The sequence below is a fragment of the Triticum dicoccoides genome, chromosome 3A (genome assembly GCF_002162155.2).
Source record: "Triticum dicoccoides isolate Atlit2015 ecotype Zavitan chromosome 3A, WEW_v2.0, whole genome shotgun sequence".
In the NCBI taxonomy this organism is placed as follows: domain Eukaryota; kingdom Viridiplantae; phylum Streptophyta; class Magnoliopsida; order Poales; family Poaceae; genus Triticum; species Triticum dicoccoides.
Window position 1 is genome coordinate 645,121,010 of NC_041384.1, and position 10,851 is coordinate 645,131,860.

Here is a 10,851-nt window from a genome sequence, read left to right on the forward strand (position 1 = left end):
ATCTTTTACGAATATACATGAGTAGTAGATGTTATGGACAAGGCAAGTGTAAAAACTTGGTCACTCCTAAACATTTAAACCTTGCATTAACACATTATTTGTTAAAGGAAAGAATTAACACATGTAGTTTGATTAAAAAAAAGATTGTAAAATTGTAGGGAGGATTAAAATTTTACAATTTGATTCTATTTTTGAGAGCAAATAATAATAATATGAGTAACAAGACACTAATTCAAGTGTATAATAGTTAAATCCAATTGGCTGCTCATTTAATGTTTGATTCTTTCCCTAGGAAAAACATTAATAACATTCATATAATTTCTTAAGGGTTTTTAATCATGCACGGATCCTAGACCATAAGGATATTTTTTAAATAATCTCAAAGAGATTTTGTTAGCTAGCCAAAACAGTTACATATTTGTTTTTGCAAAATTTGATGGTATGTCTATGAATTAGCTATGTCCTATTTATTATTAATGTTAGGAAGACATGTGGATAAACACATGCTATTCATTTTTAGCAGCTTCGCTTTGATTTATAGTGAAGCACCGGCATTGTCTCACACACCATGACTATTGTCGGTGATGGTGGAAAGGGGATAAGAGATGACATGCGTGGGACACCATGTTGAAACCAGGACATTGATCTGTGGGGTTTTTGAGCCATGGTTATTAGTATAGAGTCAAACAATTTTTTCTCCCCCGTTGCAACGCACGGGCATTTTTACTAGTCTCTCCCTAATAATAAAGCACGGATTGGGTCTCCGGGTTCACCGTCGCTGCGTTTTTGCAAACAAGTCCCTCATCTTTTATGAAATCAACCCGCAGTCCATATGGGCATCATCAACCGGGTAGAGGAAAAAAACACGTCGTCGTCGGTCTCGCACACGAAGGAGCAGTCCGTCTCCAACACGAACACGAGTGCGAACTAAAAAAGTCTATCTGTCGCTGATTTTCCCCTCATCCCTGTCTCTTCTGATCTCTCTCACCTCTCGTTGCTTTCCGCCGTCGACTGATTCCGAAAAGCGCCGCGCTCGACGCAGGCGTGCTCGCTGCCGCCGCCGCCGCCGCGCCCCCGTCCCCCTCTCCCCGGTGCCCGTCCTCTTTCCACCGTCGCCGAATCCGGACGAGACCGGCAGGATCCGCCGCATCTCACGCCCGCGGCCCGCCGTGGCTTTCGGCGGCATTGGGGGCGCCGGTCCGCCCCCGCTCCTCCGGGGCTGGCAGAACGGCGGAGCGGCGCTCTGGTCAGGTTCCTCTGCTTCGAGGCCGGCGCGTGGGCTGATGTCGAGGGCGAGGCGGCTGTGCCTCTGCGCCGGGCGTTCCTGGACGGGAGGGTGGTCGCAGAGGCCGCGTATGGCGGCAGGGAGTTCCTGTTCGACTTCCTGTGGATGGTGCGCATCGACGCGCACCACCGAGGTGGTCGCCATGGGCTGGATTGACCGCGGGGCCTGCTTCTTCCCTGTGCCAGAAAGCGGGAGGAAGAGGAAGAGGGCCGAGCATGAGCTGGGGGACGGGGCGTCGTCCGAGGTGGATGAGAGGTCCGACGAGAGCAGCGACATGGTGGAGTCCTCAATCCAGCCTAATCTCCTGCCACTCTCAAGCACTCCCCGTGCAGCAGGCCTGATGTGTAGGCTGCCATGGCAAGGCTACATCCATGCATTCGGTACTGCTATCTCCCCCTCTCTCTCCTGATTTGCCTCTTCCATTCTCTCATTTGATTTAATCCCTTGAGCATATTTTCTTATGTATGCCTACAACATGCTAGGTGATTGTCTGATCTACCATGTGATTTGCGGTTCATGCAAAGTCATGAAATCTGGTCCGGATAGTGACATGATTTACTCTGTTTGATCAAACAGGTAGAAGCCGAAGCTGTTTTACTTTAATCTGATGAAGTCCGTGCTACTATAAGCTAGGAAATCGAAAATTCAACATTGGCAAGCTGGTCTTGTGCTCTTTGTCTAAAAGCATATTCTGAAAGCGAGGTTCTTATTGTGGATGTTTCAGCGTCAACCTGAATTTTCTTTAACCTACTACAGAAAGACCTTCTAGGGTGATTAGCTGCATTACCGTGACAAATAATCAAAAAAGATCATTGTCTTCTCATTTAATATTCTAGCTGCCGGCCAAACATTGAAGGTTGCACTACAACTACTTGATTACAAGTTTTATGTGAATTTTTTTTGTACAGCTTGCACAAACTCAGTGAGATCAGGAATCATCATCTCTCACATTTTTTCTCTTCAAAGGGAGGTTTCATCTCCTACATTTTTTCCTTAGAATCAACCATGTTTCTAATCCTAACCAGAAAGTTTCCATCGCTCGGCTCCTGATGGCATGATGCCTCATTTAAATTCTCTTATGTCATGGTGTTTGTATTCAGAAAATTAATTTATGATGCCTCATTTAGATTCTCTTATGTCATTGTGTTTGTATTCAGAAAAATAAGGCATGCTTATCTTATCTCGGTGTGTTTGTGCTCAGAAAATTAATTTGCTTATTTTTGCTTTTTGAGGGCTATAACAATAGATTTCATTTTTGAAAATCTGCTTCTTCCCTGTTCCAGAGAGCGGGATGAAGAGGAAGAGAGGCGAGCCTGAGCTGGAGTACGGGGCCTCGTCCGAGGTGGATGAGAGGTCCAACGAGAGCAGCGACAAGATGCAGGGCCAGCTCCTAGCCGCTGCGCGCGGCGCCGACGGGGGCAATGCCAACTTCGCGTGGTATGGCGCTCCATCGATGGATGTGGCCGCGGCGGCGGTGGAGCACGGGTTCGGCAGGATGAACAACCGGGTCCTTTTCCATCGCGCGCACGGCGACGACGTCCACCTCTCGCCGCCTCGGTCTCCTTATGCCAGGTCAGGTCAGAGTTCTGAATTTGTGGTTTTGATCGATGGCAAGCATGAATATAGGCATATAGCTGTAGGATAATTTATCAGACACAGTTACCAATTCAGGATCTGTTCCAAATTGCATTCATATTATCCCTCCGTCCCATAATATAATTGATTCCATGTTATTTTAGCCTTTGGTTTCTATATCTTGATTCATACTCCTAGCTCAAAAATTAGGGGGAAACAAGTTTGCATGAACGACAGTATTAGTTTATCTATGAATGCAGTAATTTGATTGGGTAATGGTTTGTGGAAGGGTGGAATACGAGCAAAACTAAATCATGTTTCCTGCTACCTAGAGTCCGGGTGATGAAATATGTTCTGAATGTTCTGTGAAGCAGTGCATAAAGGAACTTACGAGTATGAAATCATTTTTATGCAGCGCAATGCTAGCAAATGCAGATGAGAACGGCGAGGCGCATATCATGTTGTGCCGTGTTCTGTTGGGCCGGCCAGAGGCCATCCCGGCCGGGTCCTCCAAGATCCACCCCAGCAGTGACAATTACGACAGTGCCATCAACAACATGCAAAACCCACAGTGGTATGTTGTTTGGGGCAAGGACATGAACATGAGGATCCTCCCAGAGTACGTCGTCAGCTTCAAGTGTCCCAACCTCCATCAGATGCAAGGTTAGTGAGTGCTCCGTCTGAATTGGTGTTGTAATTGTTCCGAGATGTGCCTGGATCTCATGTTATTATTCGTTGAAATTTTGGGTTTCAGGATCATCGGGAGCGAACTCCACGCTAAAGAAGCCTTCGCCGGTGGCTCATGACATGTTTCCGACGCTTCTAGCAGAGATCCAGTGGTTCATGCCATCTTCCAAGCTGCAGACATTGCAGGGGACCTACAATTGCTTCAAGGTAAATTGGTGGGGTGCTTATTAGTATAGGGTGTGCCAATATAATAGCAATTACGGAAAGAAATCTAGAGAATTGGTCTCTGGCAGGGGGACTCTTGAGAATGGAAAACGGGGGAAGGGAGATGAGTTTGGGTGTCTTTTTTTATATATAGAAAAAGAGAGTGTGTTTTATCTGTAAGTGAAGTGTGTACGTGAAGTGCTTTTTATTGGCTAAGCCTAAATGATGAAAAAAATAAAAAGAATCTTCCCAACCAAGCAACAAACTCTATTGATAAAAATCAACATAGTAAAAATAGTTAAAAAAATGTACATAGTTATATATTTATTCACACTTTCTAAAAACTGGTCAAATTTTCCTTAAAAACCAAAATAAAAAGTATTCACAATATTTAAAAAACATTCAAATAATGTTCTCCCTAAAAAAATCGAGTTTTAATAAAACATTCACTTTTAAAAACAAAGAAATATTCATGTTTTTCAGAAAAAAGTAAAAATAAAAATTGATTCACAAACTATTCCAAACTAATCTTCCATCAGATAAAGAACGCTAAGAGGGCTTTTTAACGTGCAAACTCCAGACTCTGAAAATAATAATTAATGCAACTTTATTACAAATGTTAAACTATAGTGCATAATATCACATGGATAAGGATGTATATAGATGGATTTTAAAGTGAGATTCACCCATTTCCACCGTTTGTAGTCCATATTGAAAAATCTTCTAAGACTTTATTTAGAAACGGATGGGGTACTTTGTTTGTAGTCTTTGTACAACCTGCTTCGTTCAGAAGAATGTTCTATCAAAGCAACCATGTCTGATATGTTCACATGAATTCTTTCATGTGGCCGTCCCTCACATTCCTTTGCTTTCAACTATTCCAGCCAGCTGCAATGAAGTCCTCCATAGAGAAGGGTTTGCAGAAAATGATCTTGGCATCCCAGATAAGCAGGTCGGGGTCAAAGCCGGTGCCCGGGGGATTTCAATGGATCACCAATACGAGAAACTGAAATGGCAGGACCAGAAAAGATGGTCCCAGATCTCACTGCAGCCGGATGTGCAAGAACACATCAATGATCATCTGTGAGACCGTGACACTGGAATTTTGTTGATGGAGCATTACCTCTGCTATTTAGCTTCTAGAGTACAATGACTTGTATGTCCAACTATAACAGCTAGCAGCATGGTTTATCCCCTTCTGGTTGTACAATTTCTCTAGAGTGATGGCATAGGAAGAGCATGTGTATATGTTGAGGTTAGTCTTCTGATACTAATGCTCTAGATGTTCTTTGTAAACTAATGCTGCAAGTGTTTGTTTGGGACAAGACAAATAGTGTCCCAATTTTTACGAAAATGTGAATTAACTTTTATTAAAAATAAGAAAATTACCAAAATTAACCTAATTATCGATGTTTATTTAAATTGGACATAAAAATGATGCATAATGGCACATGAAGCAGATTGTGCCCTTTTTTGCCCGGTGCAACGCACGGGCATTTGTACTAGTAGATAGATAAAGCACGGATTGAGTCTCCGGGTTCACCGTCGCGGCGTTTTTACAAATAGGCCTTCCTATTTTATAGAAATTGCACCCGCAGTCCTCTCATAAGTCAGACCCGAACCGGTACCGAAGAGAGAAAAGAAAAAAAAACCGACCGCCCCGCACGACCCTGCCTCGTCGATCTCATCTCCACCTCCATCCCCAAACGACGGCGATGATCAAGGGCGCCGCCCCAGCTCCTGGCTGACGGATTCGCCGGCTCCCCGCTCCTTGGGGCCAGTCCCTCCCACAGCGATGATGGAGGGCGCCGCCCAGTTCCCGGCCGATGGATACGCCGGCTCCCCTCTTCTCGGGGCCAGCCCCTCCCCCGTGCCGGGTCGAGCCTCGGCTTGGAGGCCCTTGGGGCTGCCGTCGGTGCGGGAGTCCCGCGCGGCCATGCGGGCTGGGGACCGAGCGGCGGGCCGGCCACCTGTGCCCTGTCCGCCCTGCTGCTGAGCCATCCTTGTACCGTTGCACGCATCTTCGCACCACGCGGCCAGCCTCTGGTGCGCACCTCTGCTTTTACTAGCCGCGAACCACGAGCATCACCTGTTTAGTGTTGCGCCTACGAGCGTGTTGGAGAAATCTGTGTCCAGAGGGTGGCGAAGATTGATGCGGAGAGGAAGACGATGGCGACAGAGAGCGTGTGTACTCCAGCCTGTTGGATTTATCACAGATGCCCCACTAATTTGGCTTGATGTACAATGTCAGATTCAAGAAAAAAAGTGTTTTCTATGTTCTACTATAGATCACCAGACTGCGTTGTATGGAGCGGAACAGAACCAACTGGTCTGCATCTCCTTCAATGGCACCCTGCATCTCTATCAATAGCACTCTGCAGCAAGCTTGCTTTCTCTACATCTACCATCAACTACCATGCAGCAAGTTCAGTTTGATGTTAAGAGGAGGCGTTACAGGTATTTTTTAGGGCACCCCATGTTAGTCAATGGATTTTGTTTATGTTTCTGGTGGAGATGATTCGGGTGAAGTAATGTTTGTTTCTTATGAATAAACTAAGCGATGAATTTAAGATTACTTGCCTGGTATATCTAATTGTAATGTGTATCATGCTCAAGCAAAGGTATGATGACTGACTACTGATATTTCCTAATACATTTGTATTTTTTGTTTTACTAACTTTCAGATTTTTCAAAATCATGATTATTACATAGTGTGTATAATCTTTTCTTGCTAGCTCTGTACTACGATTTTGAGGAATCCGCCAATGCAAAAATAAGATAGTTGTATGTAGTACTCCATCCGTCCGGAAATACTTGTCATCAAAATGGATAAAAGGAGATGTATTAGACGTATTTTAATTCTAGATACATTCCTTTTTGTCCATTTTGATGACAAGTATTTCCGGACGGAGGGAGTAGTTATGTTATACAGGTTCTGTTTGATGTGTTTCGGAAGGGAGAGATCGATGATTTTGGAATATAAAGCTTGATATGATTTTTTTTCCTCCAAGGTAACCATGGGATCCATATTTTTTTAGGTTTGTCTCTAATATTATGTATGCTCTTCCCATTGAAGTTTCAATACTTGGGTTTTAGAGCTGCACTTATAGACTTCAGTTGGTTTGTACTATATATAATTATAAATCATGTAATTATTTTATTTGCTTCCCGTTCGTTTCATGTATTTTCCCTTTTGTTTTTACTATGACAAGCTCACAAAGAGTGTGTATTGAAAGGGAAAGTAATTTGGTATGTGAGGCCGTTTGAATGCACCTGTTTCTTGCTGTTGTATGTTGTATTGTACCTGTTTCTTAGATGAAAATAAGATTGGCGATATATATATATATATTCTGCTGAACATGCATCCCTCTGGCAGCATTTTAGAAATATAAATATGTTCAGTTGTTATCTTATCAAGTTAACTCCTTGTAAGTATAAATTGTGGAGGATAGCTCATTGTTCAACGTCGAAAGATAGGTCCTATAGTTAGGCTCAACCTGAACAATAATATATCTAGCATTAGTAAAAAAAAACTAAAAAAGTGATACAAATTTATTTCAATTCATATTTTCTACATTTCTTTCGGATGTTTGATGATATATCTGAACTTATTCATAAACCTACCTTTGATGTTAGGCTCAATTATTCCTAAATTTGGTGTTGACTATCCCACGATTTCAAGCTGACTATCCCACGAGACAATTTCTCGACCCAACCAACAATGGTTCATAGAATTTGGGTGTATTCTCCCGTTGCAACGCAGGGCACCTTTACTATATGTCGAGTTATGGTTTCATGATAAACGGAGCACGCACCAAATTTTGATGAATTGCTTGAAGAAAATGCATCGGGTCTTTTCTTGCGTCCTTCAAGTCTTCAACCAGGTAAAATAAATCCTGGTATTGTTTTTCTTCTTGCATAACTTATCTAATCTCCCAACAGATTTTTTGGGTTAGTGTGGTTGTTAGTCTTACTTTTAGCCGTGGCTATGAAATTTTGTTGAGAAGTAGGCAAACATAAAAGTTGTTGTTTGTTGAATGAATTTGCGCTGTATCTCTTTTATTCCTAAAACAGTTAGTCAGAAAGATCTTTCACACTGGTGTGATACTATTATTTCTACCCAAGCTCTAATATTTTTAGTGCCAAGCAAATTTGATGCATCCGAACTATGACACATCTCTCTATACTGAAACTGTGGTTGTATTGTTTGTCATCTGAAAACCACACTCAAGTATACATTATGGGACATAATGCCCAGAAAATAATCACCAGGCATGTATATCACTCTTGACCTACAGAGTACAACATTGCATAATTTTTTGGTTTTCTGAAGGTACAACTCAGTATTATTTTTATCATATATAGATAGAACAAAGGCCACAAGAGCTGATTTTGTGCACCTTGCTGCATGGGCACCCACTTGATTAAGATATTCGAAGTGTGAGCTTTTAGAATTTCAAATAACAAGTCAGATTCTCATTATTAACCTGTGTTCACATTCTAATGTTTTTTGACTCTGACAGATTGTCTTTGTTTCATAAACTGTTGTTGTTATGTATGCAGGATACATTTCTAGAGCTAAAATTTCAGGGCATCAAGAAGTAATTAACTATGCTTCAAGTAAGGAAGTTATTTGGTATAACTATTTTGAGGACTAAATTACTAGCTTAATGTTTAGAAGTTATTGAGCTGCAGATATGGCATGTGCGTACACGAAGACCTGATGCATCAAAGCTCGGTGTGGACACACCTCTTCTTACAGGACAGGTTTGTCTACAAATTATCCGAGCTTCAATTTCCACAATAAAACACATGTTTTTATTTATCATGGTTTCTTCTCTTACATAACTAAACATTTTGCAGATGTTGATTTTTCATTTCCTTCCAACGCCATTAAATCCCAGTCTTATCTAATTTGAAATGTCTCCAGCGTGTGTGATGTATCCCTCCCCTCAGCTTTTGGACGAACATGGTGCTATTTGGCGCTTTTGTTTGTGGAAAAAATGTCATTAGTCAGGCACTTTCTAAGATGGTCACCTGACTGCTCTGTTGTCATGGATGTGGGAAAACCTTTATCTATAGTATTTTATTGGTACCATCTCTATACCGTCTATTCAGTTTGAAAATATACGTGGTACTCTAATTCCGAAGCTCTGCTTTATGTGGGATGTGGGGAAAGAGGAAATGAGATGTCTGATGTTCAATGGGCAAAGCCCAAAAAATAGTGCAAAATAAATTACAAATGAAATATAATATTCCAACAAAATGTTCATCACCATCAAAATGATTCCATTTAAAAAATTATTATTGAAATTAAAAAAACACCTAAAAAAGAAATATTCATGTTTTTCTGAACAACAACAAAAAATTGATTGAAAGACTTTCATACACTACTACTTTTTCATCGGATGAAATGAAAGTGTGGAGCTGAAATAGGTCATGACAAACATTATTAGGGTATATGTCTGAATTTTATGGTCCAAAAAGAAATATTCGGTGTAACCTTATTTCTGATGTTTCCAAAAATTGGATTAAAATGTGTTTCATAATTGCACGTGGAGCAAGTTATATTTAATATTTCGCCCGGTGCAACGCATGGGCATTTATACTAGTTGAAGCTAATCCGGCCAAAACCCGAGCTTTGTCACAGTTGGCTACCCCAACAGACCTCAAACAAATCCAGAAGTTAACTAGATGCGTGACGGCTCTAAGCTGCTTTATCTCCCGTTTAGGAGAAAAGGCTTTACCCCTTTATCGCCTCCTTCGGCGCGCCGAACACTTCGAATGGACGGACGCTACCACAGCTGGATTGGAAGAAATAAAGGCCATTTTGGCAACCAACCCAATCCTGGTTGCGCCAAACATCAGCGAACCAATGCTGTTGTACATTGCGGCAACTCATCAAGTTGTAAGCGCGGTGCTCGTCGTCGAACGAGAAGCTGACAGACATAAAATTCCTCTTTAAAAGCCGGTATACTATGTATCCACTGTCCTCACTCCATGCAAATCACGGTACCCACATTATCAAAAGATAGCCTATGCGGTATTCATGGCATCCCGGAAGCTGCGACACTACTTTCAAGAGTGTTCCATTACAGTAGCCTCAGAAGTACCACTTAATGATATTATAAACAACCGCGACGCTACGGGCCGGATTGCTAAATGGGCCATTGAACTCCTCCCGTTCGACATAACATACAAACCTCGACGAGCCATTAAGACACAAGTATTGACCGACTTTGTCGCCGAATGGACGGAGGCCGAACTCCCTAAAGAGTACGGCGCATACTCCAATTGGATCATGTACTTCGACGGTTCTAAAATGCTGGCTGGTCTAGGGGCTGGCGTCGTCCTGACGTCCCCAACCGGAGATACCGTTCAGTACGCACTGCAAATATTGTATACAGACTCCAACAACGTAGCCAAATACGAAGCTTTGTTGCATGGTCTTCCGATGGCAGTCTCCATGGGCATTCAACGCCTGGAGGTGCGTGGGGATTCAAACCTCGCAATATCCCAAATAAATGGAGACTTTGATGCCAAGGATCCGAAAATGGCGGCCTACCGAAACGCCGTCCTAAAAATGTCAGCTCGGTTCGAGGGGCTCGAATTTCACCATGTGGCTCGGGAAAAACAATCAGGCGGCGGATATCCTCGCCCGCATCGGCGCGAAATGTGATGCGGTCCCCCCAACATATTTCTGGAGAGGCTGTTCAAGCCATCCGTAGTATGGGAAGGGGACACCGATAACAATAGTCCGGACCCGGCCAAAATACCCGATACCGAACACTCTGACACAATCGGAGGCTCCGCCACCGAAATAACACTTTCAGCCCACGTAATAATGGCCATCATAGCCCTGTGGACAGAACCATTCTTGGCCTACCTAACTAGGCAGGAACTTCTGGAGGACCAAAACGAGGCACGTTGCATAGTGCGGCGATCTAAGGCCTACAGGGTCCATGAGGGAGAATTGTATTAAAAAAACACTATCGGAGTCCTTCAAAGGTGCAGCTCCGAAGAGGAAGGGCAGAACCTTTTGGCAGAAATTCACGCCGGACTCGGCGGTCACCACGCCGCAGCCCGGGCCCTTGTAAGTA

The 10,851-nt window shown here is 42.9% G+C and overlaps 1 long non-coding RNA gene and 1 pseudogene across 2 annotated transcripts; both read left to right on the forward strand.

Annotated features, from left to right (window-relative positions):
- Nucleotides 1–832: 832 nt before the first annotated feature.
- On the forward strand, nt 833–5,018 carry LOC119272734 (annotated as a pseudogene).
- A 2,293-nt stretch (nt 5,019–7,311) lies between these two features.
- Nucleotides 7,312–8,728, forward strand: LOC119272472. 2 transcript variants are annotated; one of them, XR_005134750.1, is made up of 4 exons: nt 7,312–7,635; nt 8,315–8,371; nt 8,430–8,518; nt 8,615–8,728. It is a non-coding gene; the product is annotated as an uncharacterized LOC119272472 (long non-coding RNA). The 2 variants fall into 2 exon arrangements; XR_005134749.1 differs by having other exon boundaries at nt 8,433–8,518.
- The last annotated feature ends 2,123 nt before the right edge of the window (nt 8,729–10,851 follow it).